The 22818-nt window shown below is 36.6% G+C and overlaps 1 protein-coding gene across 7 annotated transcripts in view; it reads right to left on the reverse strand.

Annotated features, from left to right (window-relative positions):
- The window catches only part of LOC107226993 (G-protein coupled receptor moody), an 88236-nt gene that overhangs the window by 57376 nt on the left and 8042 nt on the right, over positions 1 to 22818 (reverse strand). The window contains exons 1-2 of one of the 7 annotated variants that reach the window (XM_046744241.1): positions 11429 to 11557; positions 10471 to 11130 (exon numbers count right to left, since the gene is read on the reverse strand). The exons of 3 other annotated variants lie outside the window; for them this stretch is intronic. The gene's annotated coding sequence lies outside the window, so the exon portion shown is untranslated. Of the gene's footprint in view, positions 1 to 10470; positions 11567 to 22818 lie in introns of those variants that run through there. 3 more of the 7 variants (XM_046744242.1, XM_046744243.1, XM_015667990.2) reach the window with 3 other exon arrangements.

Consider the following 22818-nt stretch of genomic DNA (forward strand, 5'->3'; position numbering starts at 1 on the left):
AAAAGCTAAAAAAAAAACATTTGTATACTTTTTGCGAGTAAATACAAATAAAAGAAATGGAAATAACAAGAAGAAACTTTTTTAAAATTATGTTGAGAGCAAATTTTATTACTAACGTTAATTTAATAAGTAATTATTACAAGTATTTTATTTACTTGAAAAAAAAATTCACTTTTTTTTAGGGGTAACCCATTTTGCCCGCAAAAATAAAAAATTTTTTCTTACTGGAAATTGAAAATTGACATTATTTACGTTGTTTGCAACTAAAAAAACATGAAATTCTAACATGTTTACGTTCACAAAATTTTAGTATTTCCTTAAGTACCCCGTTTTGCCCCCCCCCCCCCCTTCCCCTATATCCATGTTTTTTACGTTTAGAGAACTTGTCAACGTACGTTTCTTTTCGGTTTTTGGCTATATCTGATAGTACGCTGATAGGTTTTCAATATTCGAGAGTAATTATTCCGATATAACGTAGATTATTATTCTTAGAAACAAAGTGATTAAGAAAAATCGTCAAAATTGAAAGAATAATTCGTTTCCGTGAAAGTTACCCCTCTACATATATTCCAACATGATTTGCATAAATTGTGAATTTTTGGAGTCGCCGATTACGAATCTCATCATAATTTAAGAATTCAAGATGGCGGATCCAATATGGCTGACGAAAATTTCAAATTCGATCGAATCGGGAGAAAAAACTTTAACCAGGGGTTTTTTAGGTCGCTAATAACGAATCTAAAATCGAATTTTGAAAATTCAGTATGGCAAGTCTGATAAGCGATCCCCAAAATTCCTGTATACAATTTTTTGACCGTATTCGATCACATTTGAAATATTCGTTTACCATAGCGGATCCGCCTTCTTAAATTTTTAAAACTGTTTAATAAAGAACATAAAATACTTATACGACGCACTAAATCTATAAATCAGAGATTAGATGTCGACTTTTTACTTCAAATCACATTCGAATGATCGAAAATTTGATAGATTTGTTCGAGCAGAATGTATTTTATTTCTGGTCACATTCGTATCGGTGAATATTCGATTATTCAAGATTGCCCCGATATTGATATTGATCAGAAGAACAGCGATATTAAATTTAGTAGTAAAAATACAGCAAAAACGATGTGTTACGGTGAATTCCTGAAAAATAATTTTCTCAACGAATCTGCTAGATTTTTAACCGTTTCAAAGCGAATTGATGTGAAACATGACTGTATAAGCTTTCGTTTATAATTTTGATATTTGTGTTTCTTTAATTTTTCGAAAAATCATCCTAACTTACGAATTAATACCTAAATTTGATGAATTCACGATGTTCAACTATCTCGTATAAATAACATAATGATAAGTTATTGAATTTCATCTCGCCAAACTCCTTAACACAGATAAACTTTAATATTGATATTATAAATCCCCTGTTGCAAAAATCATTTTCCTCAGGCGTAATTAAGTGTCAGAAATATTTGTTAAATTTCAATGTCAATGTTTTTTTCGCACTAAAGTACGAAACGTTCAGATAAAATTCCAACGAATCCAGAAATCTCTATTTCTGTAAACTCTTTCACTTCTCAGGCATTAGCTAACAATCAGTATTTTCACCAGGCAAAAAATAAGAATCCTAGTTTCTCTCACTCGTGTAGAAGTTGGTTGAAATTCAAGTGAACACGAATCAACAAAACTTCTTAAAATCAAAGTACCTACCTAACGTTAACAATCACCCCAACACGGTAGATATAATCGAGAAACAAAAAAAACTCATTTAATTTTCCAGTCTATTGAAGAAGAATTTCATTTGCAATCATTCCGTAGGTATATTCACATTATAAGTTTTGCAAATTGATAAAAAAGAAATATATAAAAAAAAAATTATAAATCGAATCCAGTTTAATTTTAATTGAATTTCCGTCGCCTGAGATATACGTCAAACCTCGGATCTAATCAAACATGCCAAATTCAACCTCGATTCCAATGACATCTCAGCCTACCGACCCCACATACTTATCTGATATCATATCGTCATCATCCCTATCCGTCGAATTGAGAATAGAGAGAGGAAAAAAAAAATAAATAAAGAGAAAAATAAAAAAAAAATGGCAAGAGAGGTAAGGGAGGGCGAAAAAAAATTCAATTAGACGAAACTGGCAGCTATACACCGCGTAATTGTCCAATTCGAATGATAATTAACTCGTTTGACTCTACGGTACACACAACACCGCGTATCGTGTTTGATTACGTGCTTTCCTACAGTGGTTCGTGTCTAGCAGAACGTATAATTATTATCACGACACGGCGAGCGCAGGCGGGCATTAATTCCGGTAGAGATAATGAAAATTTTACGTTCACCTGCAGCACCTATCACCGGTTGCATTGTCCCTTCATCGTTGTAGAGATAGGTCCTATCTACTGTTTGTATGAATGTACACACACGGGGCGAATCGGGGTTTCATGCGAGGAAATAATTTTCGGGCTACGTGTTACGCGGTGAGACGATCCGAAATTCATTAGAAATATTCAGCGATTATTCTTCGTATACAACTGAATTAGCTGATGTGAAAAGAATGGGAGGCGTGAACAAAATTAACTTGTTGCGGGAAATTTTTTTTTTTTTTTTTTTCATCCACTCCGAGTATTCTTAACTATCACGTCATCTGGAATCGTTGCATATTCGAATTTCGGGTTCATTGAAAAACAATTTTCGAGATGAAACGGTGAAAGTAAAATTCTGGTACGAAGTATTGAAAATTCGAATTTCTTCTATGCACTTCTAATTTTCTTGATCAACTACAACATTGTTCGAACGGTCTGAAAATTTCCCGCAAGATTCTCGAAACTTTTACTTTTCACTTAGAACATTTCTATACGGCTCTCGTTACAAAGTTGATTAAAAAAAAAAAGTTAAATGTTCCAAAAAACAAAAAAATTGACTCAAATCGCTCTGTAATGTAAACGGTCAAGAAATGTTCCAAGTCAAGAATAGAAGTTTTTGAGAATTTTTCGAAAATTTTCGGACCGTTCAAAAAATGTTTTAGCCGACCAAAAAAAAATTGAAATTGCTGAAAACAAATGTCTAGGAAAGAAAAAACAATTTCAAAAATTTTTTTTAGATTTTCAGAAAAGGTCCTTTTCGAAATCACTTTAAATGTTTATGAATAATTAAACAATTGAATAATACATTTGAATAAATTCAGGGCACTGTTTCAGAGTTGGGACAATTACTGGAAAAAAGTTTTAACAAAATCACAAAATGCGAGGGTCAAACGTTGGGTCAGATTCGCATGGAGTTCCCCACATACGCATTGTCCTGAAACATCAACAAGTCTGACTTTTATTAATGTGAATCGAAAACTGCGAGTCGGAATACCTGAAAATTAAATGACAATGAGTTGGCGGATTTCGGCAATATTTTTTAGACTTCGAAGCAATGTACAAACGGAATTTTGTACGCGTCGTTGATGACACAGGTAACCGAATGAGGTGAAAGGATAAAGTACATATCACATATATACGTATGTATGCATGGTTGAACGAGATGGAAAAAAGATCGCTGGTTATGTTGTGGGCGCGCTATTATCGCTCAGCCTTTAAGTTTGGTATCGAAAACGATTTTTTTTTTTCTTTTTGTTTTTTCTCTCCTTCTACCCTGTAGGCGGGCAAAGGTTGTTTTCGATCAGAGTGCCGACTCGGTAACATAACTTGACGTGTATTAGGTGCCTGCGAGCTGAAAGTTTACACAAAAATTGCCACTCAGGTCTCGAATTCTTTGGCGTGGGAGGCACTTGTGCGTGCGAATAGCATTCCAGGAACCTACTTGATACTTTTGACGAACGCGTGTCGTGAAAACGATCCGGCACTTGTTCGCGATTTATCGCTGTTATCACTGGTGAAAAGAAAGCGGGGGGAAAAAAAAGAAGAAGCAAAAAAGCAGTAATAAAATAGGAAAAAAACAGATACTGCACCGGCTTAAAACCATCTATTGGATAAACAAATACGTTTGCGGAATTTCAATTTCTGACGAATATAATTCTGTGGTTTAATGGTGACGCGTACGTGTGTTTGGGAGGTGAATACTTCGCGATAAGTCATCGGTTGCGAGAAAAGATTCGAGGTGGGGAGAAAAGAAACGACGACAAGAAAAAAAAAAGACAAGAGAAAAAGTTTTTACCAATTTCGCAAGGATCGGACATTTTTCTCTTGTACAGAAAAAAAAAAAAACAGATTCTTTCTATTACATTCCGTATAATAACATAAAAATAATCGGCTACATTTTTTTAGAATTATTTATTTAGAAATTCATTTTTCAATTACGTTTTTTTTTTTTTCTTTCCCTTCTTCATTTAAACATTATACAACAGCACTGCAATTCGAGGTTCAACTCTCACAGGTTGCGAATTAATTCATCAAACTCTTGATCTCAAGACTTTTCTGTTACATGTGCGAAAGTTATAAGATCGATGTAAAGGTTTAACAACAATATAATAAAATATAACAAGACTTGAGGGTTTTTTTTTTATCGACAAAAATGCCAAAAAACAAATTCCTCCCTATAAAATTGAATGGCAAAAAGGAGGAACAAAAATTTAAAAATTGAACCGATCCGCTGCGCGGAAAATTTAACCCGTACAATTTTTACCGCAGGGCTGTGATGGAGCGATATGCACATACCTTAGACACGAACCCGGAGTCTGGATAAAGTCCGTTTATTTTAACGCAGCACGCGTTCGCCTTCGCTCCGGCGATATTCGCGTTTCTCTTTTTTTTTAAACGTCTATCTGTATTTCACACTGTCGACATCGCTCCAACAAAACCCACGTGGCCAAAAGGTAGATTTGCGAATTTCTGGAATAACGAGGCAGCCTCTCCTTCAGGCGTCAAGATTCATGCCTTGCGGTCCATCTTACGATGCAGGCTCAACTATTCGCATTCCCTGAATTTTCCCGCGATACTTTAGCACTGGCTACAGTGATTCAAGGGTCGGGGTTTAAGTTCCGAATTTGAAAAGTTCCCAATTTTTTCGCGGCGAAACTTGAAGTAAAGAGATCAAACTTTGACGAAACATCAAAGTTTCCAATGGTCTGAAATCCGACAAGTCAAAATTCCGAAAGTGCGAAAATGTAAGGATTGAAAAATTTCAAGCATCGAAATTCTGAATGATCGAAGGTTTTCAGTTGTGCGAATTTCTAGCTCGGTAAAATTTCACTAATTTTCTTTGTCTTGTATTTTCGATATTTTTGTATTCGAAGTCCTGGTCATTCCGATTTTCGGTTTTTCTGACGTTTTACCGAAAGTTGATTTTTCGAAATTTTGCTCCGTCGGAACTTGAATTTTCGGAACTTTGAGCCATCGTGTTTCTGGCCATTCGAAGTTTTGTTGTTACGTAAAAGTTTGATTTCTTCACTCCAAGTTTCGCCAGCAAATAATTCGGAATTAAGACGGTTTCGAAACTTTTCAAATTCGGAACTTCAACCCCGGCCCTAATTCAAATCGCGAGATAAACCTCAACCGTAATGCAGATTTTTCACACGAGTACAATCAGTTCGCAAATATTGATAGAATCACGTAACTTCGATCCGTTTTTCGGAATCCTTGTTTACATATTTTAACCAAATATGGTGATTATTATTTTTAGAATTTGACAGCAAAATCTCATTTTACTCAACAAAAAAGTATTCCGTACAATAATGTTTACGTTTAATCAGACAAGGGTGAATTTGTTTCAATTATGAAAACATTTCAAGCCATATTTGGTGAATTCGACAATTTTTTTTTTTTTTTGATGGAATCAGAAACATACGTATCGCAATTTTTAATTCTCGTCCCGTCATTTTATACAAGGCTCGAGTGAAGTAATCCTTCGGTATTATAGGTCTGAAATATAAAAAACCCCTGAAATGATTACATTACGCTTGTCTCTCTACACACCGCAATTTTATAACATCGATTTTCTGTTAATTTGAGCAAATAATGTCGGTATTTTAGGATTTTCCGATTGGTGGAGGGGCTTGATAAATGCCGTTGTATTCCACGTAACTTACCTACGTAGTTACGCATTGGTATTATGTATACGCATGAAACACTAACAACGATAAATAATTCGCGTATTACGTACGGTGAAACGATTTCGGACGTTCACGCTTTCCGTTTCGAGTTTTGCATACAACCCACCTGATCATTCCGGATCAGATTCATGTTCAACCATCGTAGACCGATCGACGTTGAATTTGAAGCGCGTGTTTTTTATTTTTTTTGTCTCAAATAAAATTATTGGCAAACATAATACTTGCAAAGAAGTCGGTAAAAAATTAAATTTTACGGAGTAAAACGAATTTTTTAAGCATTTTCATTGATTCCTTTGCAATAATATTATGTTCATAATTTATCCAGCTGTCGTAATTCATATATCGAGAATCTATCTGTATTTTTCAAGAGAAAAAAAACCCAAACCAAACGCAGTTTTACAGTCGAGGATAAACGATGTCGGGAATAACGATAATTTTCTATCACGAGCTTACGGGATACCCCATAAGTGTACACCAAATAACGAACGATTCCAAATCACGAATCACTTAATGACCAGAAATTTTTATTCACTTTCGTTAGCTTCGAATTCAAATCGGAATTGGTCAAAATAATTGTCACCATTTGCATCAAATTTTCGAAAGCTCTTCCTTACGTACGATCGCAATACATGACACACCTTCCAAATCATATAATTTCGAATCCCATCACGTGTGCAATTCGAACAATAGTTTCTACAAATCAAAATAAACCACCAAGAGGTACGTTTCATTCCGGTCGCATCCTGCACGACATATATTTTTCCTTGAATCGTTTCAATTTCAGCCGTTCCACGAGTCGATGCAGCAGCTATATTGCGTTATTATAGAGTTACCTCGATACGTGACTTTATTCCGGAAAAGCGTTTATATCCACCTGCATTATTTCAATCTCAGCGATTGGATAAAAACTTTTAGAGAGAAAACAAACGCGGACATACACCTGAAAGAAAATGCCGGAATGAGGGCTCAGAGGAAAAGATCTGGAGAAAAAATGTTAAAAAATACAACGTTTTCCGAGATTGTATGCGCAAAGCTTTGCTAACTCTGTCGATACGATAGGATTACGTATTATTGCACGTTATTCTACCAATGGTATATACATATACGTATAAGCAATGGATTTCTTAACGATATTATAGTATATACGACCAAGTAAGAATTAATTTTGAGGCCATAACGCGGAATCGAGTAAACTTCGATATTCTCGTAAACCATGCATATGTTTGACTGTATGTATATATATATATATACGGGTAAATATTGGGTAAAAATACCTCAAACAATATACGATTCCACAACAAATTTTCACGTTTCTCGGCACCGCCGGTCTTTAAATACGCAATTCGCATCGCATGTATAACAGAGAAATCTGAAGAATTTATTAATTATGAAAAACGTTGAGGGATGAAGAATATCAGGTGATTTTTATTGGATTCATTAATGACCAGACGGAGACTCTAATTCATTGCAATCAGAGGAAACGGTTACACAATAACGTGATTCCTGTAAAATAACCAATAATCGATCTTTTATAATTAAATTTCATGGGTTTCGAGTTTCTTTTGTTACACATAGCATAAAGGGGGACATTTTTTTAAAAATAAAATTCAACTCAGCTGTAGTAATTTGCTAATTTTGAATAATCAAGGTGACAATATTTTATGTTCGTTTCAACGAATTTATCAGATTATAAAACTTATATTTACGTCAGTCAAAGAATATCGTTCATTTAAATTACAGCCGAAAAAGTGAAGCGATCTTACACTAATTATTATTTTACCGGTCTAACAAAAGATCCAAAAATGTTCCAAGAGTTGTACGTGCGGCAAAAAAATCCTACCAAAACTTGACGCATTGATTTTGTCGTAACGTGCAACGAATATTTCTCTCGATTTCGCGACTCGACGCGTTCGATGAAACGAAATGGCGTTGCGGTAGAACCATAGAAATTACACATGCATTGTATATCACCTGAAGCTGCTGTAGCGCGGCATTCTCGTTACGAAATCAAGTGCACGCATGCATTACGCGAACGCTGTATGCATAAAGGTGCAATTACGTACATATCGCTGAACAACGCCAACGAGGTTAACAAGAGCCAGGCATGTCAACGTTCTATGCCCGTAAATATTTTTGCATTCTTTCTCTCTGTCGTGTAAGCATCGCAACGATCCATGCTGAGGAAAAACGGTTATTTCGGGATTTCGGAATTTCCTGAAATTCGGTAAACCGTAATAAAACGAAATCTTAGTCAGTTCTTTCAAAATCGTTGTAAAATTAAGAAAATAAGAACATTGTCCCCAACGTTTCGTTACGATAACGTTAATAACTTGAATCTCGAGTATAAACTTCGCTTCATGCGATCGAGTGTATTGACGGACTTGAAGAAGTGAAAACTAAAAGGCATAGATCATTTAACTGCCGAATGAAAATTCTATCGTTACATTAATCCGTATACTGTATATGGAAAATTTACGAATTTCATTTTCAGAAAATTTGCAATTTTTTCATTTATTTCGACACGTGCTGTACGTACACAAGTAATAGTCCTGACGGGTAATAAAGGCGTTAAGCATAGGCAAGCCGAGTAACGTAGAGGAGCGAAAAACAAGATCGAAACAAAAAGAAAAAAAAACGGGACGGCGAAAAGATGCGTGAGAACGTGAAAAAAAATATATGTAGAAAACAAGGGATATTTTTTCATAGATGACATATATATATATACATACGTGTGGTATAGGTGCATGACATCGAAACGTATTTATGCATAACATTCTACAGGCACATTATACATACAATATGTATATACGCATGAATTACATACGCGCGAAAAATACCGCGCGACTAACCGTTTTCATTTTCACTCTAGGTAACTTTTTCACATACGCATATATACATATGTAAGTAACCTCACATCCTGATTTTTTTATACATATGTATAAGATACTTTTGCTTTGTCTTTTCTCGTCGTGATTTTTGTTACTCGCAGATACGTATCGAATCTTGTTTTCGTTTTTTTTTCTTTTCGCTTCGTTTCGCTATGTTTTCCTTTCTACATACAACACGTGTAATATATTGTATTATATGGATGCGCGTACCGAAGGAGCAAAGGAAACGCAACCATTGCGTAATTGTACCTCACCACTCACAAAACCTATTTTTGACCAGAAAAAATAAACTTTTTCTTCGCTTGAGAGTAAATGTTTAAAAAAATTTTCCCGAGCGTATCACTGGTCAAACAAATACACCGGAGAGATACAGGATGAGATCTTATTGGTCTGACGCACGTGTGAAAGTATACGCGTGTGTGTGTTAATTCCGAAAAACTATTTCTCGTCGTATAAATTTTTTTATTTTTTTTGGTTTTTTGTTTTTCCTTCCTCAATAATCATTTCTCTCTCTCTCTCTCTCTCTCTCTCTCTCTCTCTCTCTCTCTCTCTCTCTCTCTCTCTCTCTCTCTCTCTCTCTCTCTCTCTCTCTCTCTCTCTTTTCACTCAATTTGTTTCTCTTCTTCGATCCTCGATTTCTCCTCGATCAAACGATACTCTAGTTTTATTTCAGACTCCCGTTGTACATATTCAACCGCCTACACGCGGACAGGGATTCACAGGTGTGATGTAAAGTCTGTGAGAAACCCACCGCGGGCGGCGGGCGTCTTGTATGAAAGGGAAAAAAAAGAATAGGCGGTAAAAGAAGAAGGAGAAAAATAAAAAAGGAAAAGAAACGGAACAAGCAGAAGGTAAACAAGAAAAAGAAAGCTCTTGTAACCAGATTCGAGACCCTTGTCACCCTTGTAAAACGGGGGATCGGGCGTATCAATCGGGAGAACCTTTTGCGAGTGTTATATATGTATAAACAATTCCGTACACTATTCTCGACGTGTATCGAAAGTGGACGGAGAGGCGTTCCCGAAAGAAAACCTTGATAAGCAAATACACCGACGTGGTGTGTAAACGCGTAAAGGATGTGCGTCAAAACTTGCGACGCTGCGTGTATATGGATCGGAGCTTTTTTTTTAATAAAAAAAATAAAAAAATAATAAAAAAACATACGGTCACGTGACGCCGCGCTGTCATCGGGTGCTTGCATAAAGAGCTCTGGGAGCTGCATCGGGCACCTCGTTAGAGAAGCTTCTTGAAAAAATTCTTTTCGAAATTGGGGGCAAGGAAAAAAAAAATCATAAAAATTCATCGAGAGAGGCGCGCGCCTGTGCAAAGCTCGGATCACCGAAAAACCAAATATAGACGCTGCTCTGTGTGCCGGTATGTTATAGGTATCTAAGATCAGTGCCAATAACCGCAAGCTTCCGTTTGAGATTAAGAGGGAAGAGAAGAAAAAGATGGGAAGAGGGTAAAAGTGAAAATGGGGAAACAAGGGGGGCAAGAAGCGGAAAGTCGCTTTGAATTACCTTGGATTTCTCTGTATATTTTGTCAATCACCAGTAACGGCTGCAGCAACACATTTTTGAACGCCTCCCGCGAATTTGAATGTTCAAACTTGAGAACCGTATTTTTAACGCTAAACATTCGTACTGTTGCAAGTCCGATTCTTCGTCATCTCCTCCGGTGTTATAACTCTTGTTATAATTTTATATCCGCTGCTCCTCGCCGCGGTTTCACTGCTTCTCGATTACCGCAATTAGGGTGAAATTATTCCGCGTTGCACAATTCTCGTGAATTCTCGCTAATCCGGTTTATTTTCGTGGATTTATGCAGGGATAGGCGTAACGCGAACGCTCTGTCAAAACATCAAAACAGTCGGACAGATTCGCGGAGCTTGCGGAGAGCTTGCGGAAACTCCAGTGGCAAGCCCGAAATACGTGTATCCGGGTTATTTCACAAGCTGATTGATAAACATTCGACCCGGAGAAGTTAATTTTCTAACAACGGTAGCCGGCAATGACTTGGTTTAGTTTTTCCACGGATCGCCGGTAACGTTTTTTTCGAAATGATAAATTTTATCACCCGGTTCCCTGCCACGCGGTGTAATGTAAATCCTCCTTTTTATCCGCTTTCGCATCGTCCACGTTTAAGTACATCGTTGGATAATATACGGAAGAAAAACATGTCTGTAAAAGAAATTATCATTTATACAGTTGCAAAAACGGCGAATGTATAATTAATCGCGTTTTAATCTGACAATACTGCGAAAATTAATTAGACAGATTTTTCTTTTGCAGGTGGTTTGAATGAGTCAATCAAAGCTTGTATACGGACAAGCGAATGAACAAATTAAATCACAATCGGGTCTGAATGATTACTGCGAACTGAATTAAATTTCGTTTTATTTTTTTTTTTCTTTTTTTTTATTTCTCTCTCTGAAAATACGCGAGTGTAAACGAAATGGAAAACCGATTTTATCTCAACTTATTTCTGCCGATTTTTTGTATTAGCGTCGTGTTCGAAAGCGTTGAGAACTTTACTTTACAAGCGCACGTGATTTGGCAAGATATTCGGGGAGAATCACCGTCACCGATCTCGTTTCGTCAAGCTCTCAGAGCCAACTGATACTCGCGTCGAGTTCGCGGAGTTTCAGAGATGCGCTTCGAGCAGCCGAGAAACTGAGAAAGAGATCCGCGCATGCGTGTGTATTTGTGTTATAAGTATATAGGTGTTGTATGTATACACGTGTATATGCCTAGCCAAGGTATACAAGGTATACAAGGAAGGCAAGGAAGATCGGAAGAAGGGTTGGTGGTTAAAGCTGCGGGGAAAAAGCGCAGGAAATGAATCTACGAAAAACAATTTACTCCCGCAGAAAACTTCCGACAGAGTACATAAATTTTTCCCCGAGGAATTGGAGATGAAAAAAAAAAAAAATTGAGAAGGGATGAAAACAAAATGCGGTAAATAGGAAAATCGATTAATTAACCCGATGATAAACGAATTTAGAACGAAAACGAAAAACATTTCGTTGAAATTTTAGAATTTTAATTTATTTACGCTAAATCTTGTTAGGCTAGAAACATGATCGAATTGTTTGGACAAAAGTTGGGATCGGAAAATTTTCAGGAGAAAAAATCTGAGGATTTATAAAAAGATAAATTTCAACTGGATGTCCGAACTTTATTGCAATTTTTTGCAACGCACCTTTTCAACCCTTTTTAAAACCCCAAGCGCATCTTGTTCGTTCAATTTCAACGAATCCCGGCTAGATTTTCTTCGTAAATGAGTTATTTCCGAATAAACAAACCGTTCGAAATAGATTTCTCATAAAAAAAAAATAATCTATTTTTAAATAGAACATGAGTTTTCTGTTAACAGCCTACAATGTTATCGTGTATGAAAACTTTTCTTCGTCGGGAAGAAAATGAACTATGATTAATTGAAATTAAACAGACGATTGGTACTTTATAAACACGTGCAATTTTTTCCTGCATTAACTGGGCTTGCCTCGTTGTCGGTTAAAAATTGTTATCGTTGAACGGCCGATGGTTCCTTCGATAAAATTCGGGCACGGATAATTTTTCAATTCTTAAATTGACTCCCGATGCATCCTTAAGAAAGATTTTCACAATCTGCGAATCATTGTTTCATTCGGTGCGGACAAAGAGGTTCATAAAATTTATTGCCCCGTTTGTTTGTCGTGAAAGAGAGACTAACCTTGTAGTTTTTTTCACGGGTGTGACTCGTAGGCAATAGCGGTAAAAGCTAGCCTAGCCGGTTTGATATCCCCCGTCTTAATTTTATTATTTTCCACGAGCATTAACAACAGCTCGCACAAACATCCGTGCAGCTTCATTTCTGCAAGTTTAAATAAACGATTCGTAGTATCGGTGCCAGATATTCTTGTTGTTTGTCGCCGCTTTTTTCACCCCTCATTCTTCCTCATTTTAATTTAATTTCGACGAAGCGACGCTGATTTTTGCGCCAACTGACAGACGCGCGCGTCAGAATCACCCGAATACCGTACGTGATAAATATATGGGAGTAAACTTTAGATGTAGGCGAAAAAAATTTGAAATTCATAGCGAGTGTCTGTGAGCCGAAAAAATCAGCCGCATGAAAATATAACCCTAAAAGAAATCCGCCCTCCGCACGACCTTTGACGAATTAATTACAGAGTCAGACGGGACGTCCGATTCTGAGCTTGCGGAAATTACATATTATTATTATTAGTTACTCGTCTGTCGGAAAGGCGTAGAAATTTTGCCATGCAAATTTCTTCAACTCCGTAGAATATATGATTGGAGACATCTGCGAATCCGTCGTATTCTGAAAAGGGAAATTCTTTGACAAATATTCAGTACAATCGTCGGTTGCTTCGGTTTCGCAGAGTAAAAATTACAGCCGGAAATGCCTTCGTGAAGATGTGAAAATATTGGAAAAATCATCTGACGGAATCCCGATGAAGAATTTTCACAAATTCGTAGAAAGTTATAGGTGACAAAAATCACCCGAACAACCGTGTTTGTTTTTTTTTTTAACATTGAAAATTTCGTCGAAGACTTGATTTGTTCACTGAGAAAAAATCTCTGTCTTATTATTTCCTTTTTATCAATGAGGCGTCCGAGAAAAAAGTCAAAAATATGACGGGATTTCAGGTTGAAACCTTTGATAAGTTCTGTTCGGATTGATGATCCAGCGTCTCTGTTGTACCGGAAATATTTCTGTTAAAGCTCAGTTTAACGGGTTTTCACAGGTGGTTCAAAACACGGATCTGAGTACGGGCAGCAGGAATCTAAATCTTTCAGGAATCAATCTCTCTGACAGCCTTGCGAACAACTGTTGGCACTGACGATCTGTTGCAACAGCAAAGCACCGGCTGCAAGCTGAGCTTGTCTGTAATCCGCCAATTTGACGCCTGCACAGCAAACACTCGGAAATCTTTTTCTCCCATAGTATGGAAATAATCTCTGTCGGAGCAACATTGTGATGAAATTTGTTGACTTTTACGAAAATAAATTCTTTAAAAACATATTAAAACAGTAGCGTGGATTCGGCGTTGTAGGTTTTCTTTTTTTTTTCAAGTTATTTTTAGGATGCAGCTTCTATAGAATTCGTCTGTGGGGAATTCGATTCATCCGGCACTCATTGATCTCGATCGCCGTATAACCGGAATAATATTGTTCCTCGTGACTCGTGAACTTGAGAATGTGTCAGGCCTTGAAAAACACATGGCAAAAGGAAAACATGAGAAGATTAAAGTTTGAATAATGAAACCGAAGATTACTATGAGATGAATTTTATTTGAAAGTACTTCACAGAAATACGGAAATAAATTCCAGCCCGCGAAGTTAAAGGAAGTAAGTTCAATTATTTAAACTTCATAAAGATTATTCAATTATCTTTCCGTATTTTTAATGTCAAAGTCGTACTGTTTAACCAACTTTAACGACTTGACCAAATTTGCTGATTTCGTTTAGTCAAACGATTCTTCGTAAATCAGAAGAAGAAAAAAAATTTCAATCGGGTTATTACTTCGTTTAATTAGGCAAAAGATTATTAATTATACCTTCTAGCGATTTTGCATAAAAAATTTTAGTAGATCAACTGAAATGGTAAGAAAAAATGCATCTCCCTTTACTGCGTATTTGTGGTGAATTAATTCACCGACAATACGAGCGACGAATTTTTACATGACATTCGTGAATTCAGAACTATTTTATATATTATTAAAATAGTAATACGTGCTAAAAAAAAAAAAGTTCGATACGAATGATTTTAGCATTCAGCAGATTTCGAATCTCTGGATCTTCATTATTTTCTTCATTCAGTCACCGTTTCAATATATTCAATATCGCGAACAAACAATTACGAGTTTTCAATGCTTGCTTACATCTGCGCGAAATTTCATTTCCTCTTAACGCTTCACTGCAATGAATATTTCAGATAAGTAATATTTTTGTTAAAAATCGAAAAACAATTTTTTTTCACCTTCTTTGTAAAATTACGAGTCCATCGTGTGCCACTGGAGTCACGTGACTTGCGGAAACAAGCTTCGCGGTGTTTTTTCATTCACCGCAGAGCTTTGTGCGCCTGCCGGCGAGCAACCGGAATGTCAAAACGTTGTACAAAAAATTCTAAAATTAGGCGCACGCGTGTCTGCGAGAGCTTTCCGCAGCGTTTTAATGGTACGTAAACAAGCGATTGATGAGTGAGTATTTGCGTTAAAGAAAGCGTCGATGAGTATCTAATTAGGAAACAAATATCATTGACAGGTTGTTGCGCAATGCGTCAATCTTTATTGCAGCTTTGCTGATCGATTTCAATACCTATTTACTTATACGATTTTTATCTCGCCGGTTTTACGCACGCCTCATAACGTATACTATACGTTTTTAACGTTTCGGACTGGGATAAAGTGATATCAAAGTTACAACCGTGAAATGCGAGCGAATTCGAAGCGTAGGCGTTATTCGCAATCACCTTTAAATTTTTTACACAACACTCCGTAGTAATTTTTTTGTTATTGTTTTCAGTTTCTTTTTTCTTTCTTTTCTACTCCTTACGAGTCCATAATTTTTACAAGAAAATTCAGATTCGTGCTGATTATAAATATTGCGGTGACATTTTTTTGTTTTCTGTTTGTTATCGAGAAACCAAGTGACGAGTTGTCATTTTTTACCGAAAATTTCTGCACTTCGTTGAAATCTGTTTTCACGTCCTTCTTGGAAACTAAATAAAATCTACGTAATTTTGTTAATTTTCTTTTCCTTTTTTTTGTTGGTGGTGATTGTTTTCTGAATTCTCTGTGATTCCGCGTATAATTTTTGTTCAAACTGTTTTTGAAGAATCATTTTATATCGATTTTCTCGTTTCTCATTTTTATTTCTGCAACTGGTATCGTGTCCAAAACCTATACAATCAAATTAAAGTCCACTCAAACAGAAATTGTTTTTCTGTGACATTTTTCCGTGAAAAAAAATCCTCAAAAAGAGTTATCCTATAATTTGGATGCAAGGAAAACAAGCTTTTCATTAAATATCGTTCATTTACTTGTACGAAATAATTATCGATACAGCTAAATTACTTGAACCAATGTTACATGTAAGTTATTCTGCACGTGAAAAACAAAAAAGGAAATTAAGAAATTACGGGCTTAAGAAATTACAATTTTGCACCATTTTCAAAGAAACCTTTGTGAAAAAAAAAATGATACAATTCAAGTCAAGACGATTCAAAGATGTACCGTCATGTTTTTTTTTTTTTTTTTTTAATATCCCTGCAGCTTTATCAGCGAATAATATGTATACATATAAAATTTAAAAAATTTGCAAACGTCAGCTAACCGAAAAATTGCTGTCAGGCAAGTTGAAATACTATAATTATGTTTATTTTTAGACACGGTTTAGAAAAAAGAAACACTCGTATGTAATTGTTTGTGACAAGATCTCATTCCGTCAGAAGTTACCGGTGTTTGCGAAACCGTATACATACATATATATATATATCTGAAATTTTTTGGTATAACAGATATTAATGGACTAATTTCGAACGTCAGCCGTTCCTCGAGCTCGAAGCAATCCGAGTAACTGTCAAGGCGCAAGTTGAGCGGAGGAAATTGATGGCTTCATTGCAGGTTACACGTATACCAACCCGCAATTCCGAAAGCCATCGACTCGAAGTCCCCCGAACTTTCAGGATCTCCGGTTCAGCCGCATAGCGTTCAAGTTTCGCGTCTCGAATTGCCGGATTTTAGTCCACGGATCCCCAAATCTTACACATCGCAACCTGAAAGAATTTAAAAGCTTTCCGATGTTGGCAATGAATATTAAACTGGATTAAAATTTCGTGAAATTTCGCTACTTCCGATCGTCATTTATTCATTGTCAAGCATTTCATCAGAGTCGAAGTAAATTGAAAAATTCGACGCGTATTTCGACGCGAGGATCAAGAATTTCGAAATAAGAAATCAGCTTCGCTCCGCGGACTTGTTTGATGATTTTCAAATTTCTCCGCGGGATCTTCGCGCGGGCGAAAGCATCGATGATCACCGAAGCAGACCATCCAAAGTTGCTTGTGAGAATTAACCGAGTAACCGCGATATGTTTTTCATTGCTAAAAGAAGCTGGAGGATAATTAATTATCGTATTCATCGATCGGAAGCGCGGTAAGCTCGAATAAACAGGACCTCGAATACCCTGCAATTTTTCACCGTTAAATTTTTTCCACCCTTACTTACATATCCACCCTATTTTTCATGCAAAAGCAGCTCTCCGTGAGCGCGGCATGGATATACGTATGAAGGGAGGTAGGGATGAAAACGGGGAAAACAAATTTTTCTCAAAGGCTGGCCAGCGTGTACGTGAACAAGACGAGGATACGAATCCGATTTTTTTCCAAACAGCTTGATGTCCGAGTCGATCGTTGAAGAAGAACCGGCATCGAGCGTAAATCCCGACATCGCTATTACCGGAGCTAAATAAAAGTGCAGCTTTTTTTTACGTATTTCAGCGTCCTTCCTGAATTTTTATCGTGAAAAGGGAAAACGGGAACGGAAATTTCGACACGGGGAAAATCCATCGCGATTCCATCACATGCGTCGCGGCTTGACTCTCGATTCCTTTTCATTAGTTGGAATCGTTATGTGACCGAGGAGTCTGATCAGGTTTCTCATTTTCATAAAATGCGAATTAATGCACCGCGAATTAATAATCGAGAGTCGGGTGAAGAGAAAAAAGTGTTCGAAAAATACGAAGCAGTGTTATTTGGAACAATAATTTCGAACACGAATCAGACAACACATCCGTAATTCCGTACTATGTATAAATAGAAATGTACATGAGCAATTTCGAATAACACAAGCTAAGACATCGACGATTTGAGAAGCAAAGAAATAAACGATTAAACTCTGGTGTTTTTAATCCGATTCGAATGTACTTTCCAACGATCTATTTTTAACCACTATTGACATGACTATAATTTGGAAAAAAAATTGCAATCGGTCTCTGGAGAGCTTTATGGTGAAAAAATTAGCCGAAAAACGTTAGAATTGTATAAAAAATAACAGAGTACAGGCATGTTGAACATTCTTATCGTAAAAACTTTTCCGAATTTGTCGATATCTTAGATTGAGTTATTCGAATTTTCGCAAATTCAGTACTGTCACATAGATAGGAATATCGGTTCATCGAATTCGCTATCGTTGACACTAATGACAGTAAACTGCAGATTTTTGAAACGTTTTTTTTTTTTTCTTCACCGTTTATTCCGACATTACGGGGCCCCCTCATCCTTAATTGCTTTTAACATCTGTGAAATTTGATAAATATATTACGAAGCGATAAGAACTTTACCTCAGCCACGGTATTGAATTTAAAGTTGCAAGAAAAAAGTCACTGTAAATTCCATAGCCAACGGATACTGTAAGTGTGCAATTTCCTTTTAAGAATATTTCAAAATTATTATAGTCGGTCGTGGTTTCTTCAGATTTCGCAAAAGATAAATATATCCTGTAATACTTTAGAATACTTTCTTCCTGGAGAAATTATTATACATTTGATTAATATGATATAATTACACCCTCATGAGTAACAACAGGATGGAAGAAGTTATTGCCAAGAGCAAAATACATTCGTTCTCGGTTTCTAAAGCGTGACGAAATTTCGCAGAGGAAAATTTAATGTATATATATATACAACAATCACTTTGCGGAATAAGATTTCCTCATAGACAGTGGTAATTTGAATGAAAAAATCTTTCTTCACTGTTTCGACGAGTTTCTTTCTTTTACCAGAATCATTTCATTACAATGAAAATAATATCTTAAACCAGGAAACATTTGTTGAAACAGTAGCAAAATCATTGTTGGTTACACAATAATTATAAGCATCATAGAATTTTCACGCTACTGTAAAAGGTTGCATTAATCTTATATGATTAGAAAATGATTACGACGTGACAGCAATATCGGAATTTTTCCTCCATTTTTCAAAGTTGACGCTGCCCGTAATTTCGAATTATGAATATCGTACAGTATACATATTACACATACACAGAGTGTAAAAAGTCCGCACAACGATATTACTGCTCAGTAATTAATCTCGTATCATTTGCACAAGTCACACAACGACCATACATAATGACTCCTCAAAATTCAGGAAAAAAAAAAATAATGACTCACGTAATATACACAACATCTTGGAAGGGTAGACCTTTGACTCACAGATGCGAATGTAATCACGGCTAGGCATTCGAGACCGTTTGTATAATTAACGACAGTCATCAAGGCACCGCTATGACATGCGTAATTACCGAACGGATGACACGAGAATCCAGCTTGACGAGATTTCACTGAAAATGTGAAAAATCCCCATCTGACGATGCTTGATTTGAAAAGGATCTAGTCATAGAAGCGATTTGTAACCGGACACTTAGAGTCAGGCGAAAAGATGAAACTGATTATTAGTCGAAGCGATATTTTCTTACGAGACACAGAGGAATTTTATTACGCCAACGATTTTCCCGCCGTAACGGTCATTCCATAATTCCCATCAAGGAATGAATCCATTGTATACAGTGTTTGCAATCCGTTATCGAACGTGAGCTGTATAAGCGAGTACCGCAGTCGAGACAGCGAGCGCAGTAAAGTTACTTCCGTTCGTAAACAGTAAAGTAACGAGTATCTAGAAATATAACCACCCCAGCTTACCGCAGCAAAAGGAAGAAGCTAAAAGAGGAAATTAAATACACGAGACAAAGAGAAAGGAAATTGGAAAGAGAGAGAAAAAAAAACCATAAGAAAGAACCAAAGGAAAATTATACAAGACAGAGAAATATTAACACGTGACGCATATGCAACGGTGGGGAATTGACGTAGATATACACACGTGCATATGGAGGGAAATCTTTCTAATCATACATTCGTTCTGGGACCCTTGCGGGCTTGAAGAAATATACAAATGTGCATATGGCCGCACCCGAGGGACTCGAACAATTAGATCCAGCCGTGCTCTGGACCGATGCGCAAACAGGAAAAGCCGGCTCAAAACCTGCAGAGAAGACGAAAGTATGAAGGGGAAGGAGCGAAAGCAAAAGGAAGAGTAAGAATAATGGATAAACGCGATGCGTCTTTCTCCCCCGAAGATCGAGCAAACGCGTCACTCCTTTATACCAAAAATATATACCGAAATAGATTCAACGTTGCCAGTATGTAACTGTTTTGGTCACCTTGATACGTGTTTGTACCTACCAGTTGTGGCCATATTCATAACATGTAACCTGAGACCGTGGCCACAAATGTTACAGAGATGGTTTGACATTTAATTGTAGGTATTAAGACCGTATGGCTGAAACTTGCCGAAAATGATCATGAATCGAGTAATTGAAGAGACCGAAAGTCAAGTTGATGAATAGAGAATTTTACCAAGGTGGAGAACACGAATGGTACAGTGAACGAAAATGGTGCATCTACCCTGATTACAATTCACACCACATTTTTGTACATCCATAGGAATGTGGTACCAAAGAATGCGGTTAGATTCTACAGAAATCCGTTCTACAGAAATTTTTTTTTTACAGAAAGGAATCCGAGATTCGTATAAAAAATAATACTATATGAATTATTCTACAAAACATTTCTCTACGGAATATTTTATCTACAAAATATTGTTCCACGGAAAAATTGTTCTACAGAATATTTTTCTACGTGAATTTTTGTACGCATTATTTTTCTACAGATTGTGTTTGACAAAACACACATTCAGAGCAATTACCGGGTCGTCAAAATCACACAAAATCAATTTCTGTAGAAAAATCATGCAGGATTATCTCTGATGCGAATTTCGAATTCCTTTCTGTAGAAAAATATTCGGTAGGAAAATATTTCTGTGGAACATATTCTGCTGAATGTTTGCCGTGTAGAATTGATTTCTGTAGAATCGATCCTCCTCCGAACCAAATCCACAAAACGCATTTCAACCCGTCGACCTGATACTCTCCGGAACATATGACCATGCACCAGGTTGACCCTCAAGCGGCAAGAGAAAAGAAAAGACGAACCATTTATGGAAGTGAAATTTTCGTCTCCGAATGGCCGGTGAAGGTGATCTTTTTTGCAAATGAGAGGTGGCACGTACCTCCGTCTTGTCAAATCCATTCGACCCTGGGTGTAGAATCGATAAGGAGAGCGTGAATAATGTTCAGATTCGTATGTGGTACTCGAAAATGTGAAAAGACCGAATGAAAATGGTGGTTACGATGTGCGAAATCCTTCGATATTGACTAATTCTGGTGAGAACGGGTACGACTGATAGTTCAAATCGAGGTTCAAATTATTGGTAACCTTTCAGTTTTTTTCGTTTATCGAATGGCAAATTTTTGCAGTTTTTTAAATACAATTTAAGAATCTAGGTAGTATAATATTAACTACACGCAATATTTACTGTGTCAGGAAAACTTCCTATAACGAGTAAAACTCTGTTTCCTTTCGAGTACATTATCAGTTTTTATCATAGCATATCAATCGAGGTTAGTTGCTTTAAACGAAAATTCTTCTTTTCGCGAGTGAAAAATAATCCCGAATCAGGCACCAGTATCGTTATACTGGCACTTATTTCGTAATATCACTTACGAATTTCATACTAAAAAACAAAAGAAGAAGAACAATTGTACAAAAAATGAACCGTGCCTTTTTTCAACGCCTATGTTTCAAAGAGGAAATGTCAACGATCAGACAATGGATCGTCAACCCTCGGAAATCTCGGTAAACTGCAAAGAAATCTGAAGAAGAGTGCGTAAGCGTATAAACGTTATAACAAGAAGACGTAAACGGATGCAGAAATAAAACAATGAGCGGAGCGGTTACACTCATAGTTAAGTAAAATGAGAGTATATCCGGAGATAAGATTTCATCGCATAGTGCGTATAATAAAGGAATGAGAACGAGAAAGAAAATCGGGGTTAAAAGAATCACTACATCGTGCACAACCTGCGCATAAAGCAATAAGCCAATCACGTAAGAGACTAGTTTACGCGATGATTCTGGAGAATAGTTAAACTCCGTATTACAAGCGCTGGCACATCAGCCGTCTAGCTATCATACCCACGTTGTTTTTAAATGGTTTACCGAGTCCCTGCTGAGTCTCGATTTCAGCCCGGCTTGGATGTGGGTTGACGTGTCCCTACATCCTTTTTAAAAATAATTACATTTCGTTAGGTACGAAAGCGAGGGGCGAAGCTATACGTGCAATGGAAAAATATGAGATTTCACCGGAGGTTCGCTGCAAAACACGTGCAATTCTTATTGCAGTTTCGTCACTTTGGAACAGATCATCGTCGTTATGATCGAGAAAGAATAAAGTAACATTTTTTACCGACACTCATGACTGAGCAATTACACGTATGATCGGGAAATAAAAAAACTAGTCGTGTTTAATTGCAGGCCCTGAACCTTAAAATTTGATAATTGCAGAGGTTGATTTAGCAATTAGCCAATTACTGCGTGAAAAACCGTCAGTCATAGGTGCTGTGTGTATAGTATAACGAAATTACCAATTAATAATACGCCTTCTAATTCGATGTACAAAAGCAAAATATCAATTGAGTGAAATGTTCGCGTTTCGATGAATACGAAACGACGAATATTCCAGGTTTCAGGAATGTATAATTAGACTAGTTGAGTATTTGAATGAAATTTTTTTTTCCATTTTTACGGGTGCACAATGCAGTGCAAGCCAAAATAATCAGGACGTATTTTTTGTTTTTCGTTAAAAATGATAATTTTTCATGTTATAGGTGATTGAATTTCACTGATTTTAACATATATAGATATATCTTAACATGGGTCACGTCGCAATGTTATAGTTTTCAATCTG

The sequence above is a fragment of the Neodiprion lecontei genome, chromosome 6 (assembly GCF_021901455.1).
Source record: "Neodiprion lecontei isolate iyNeoLeco1 chromosome 6, iyNeoLeco1.1, whole genome shotgun sequence".
Lineage (NCBI taxonomy): Eukaryota > Metazoa > Arthropoda > Insecta > Hymenoptera > Diprionidae > Neodiprion > Neodiprion lecontei.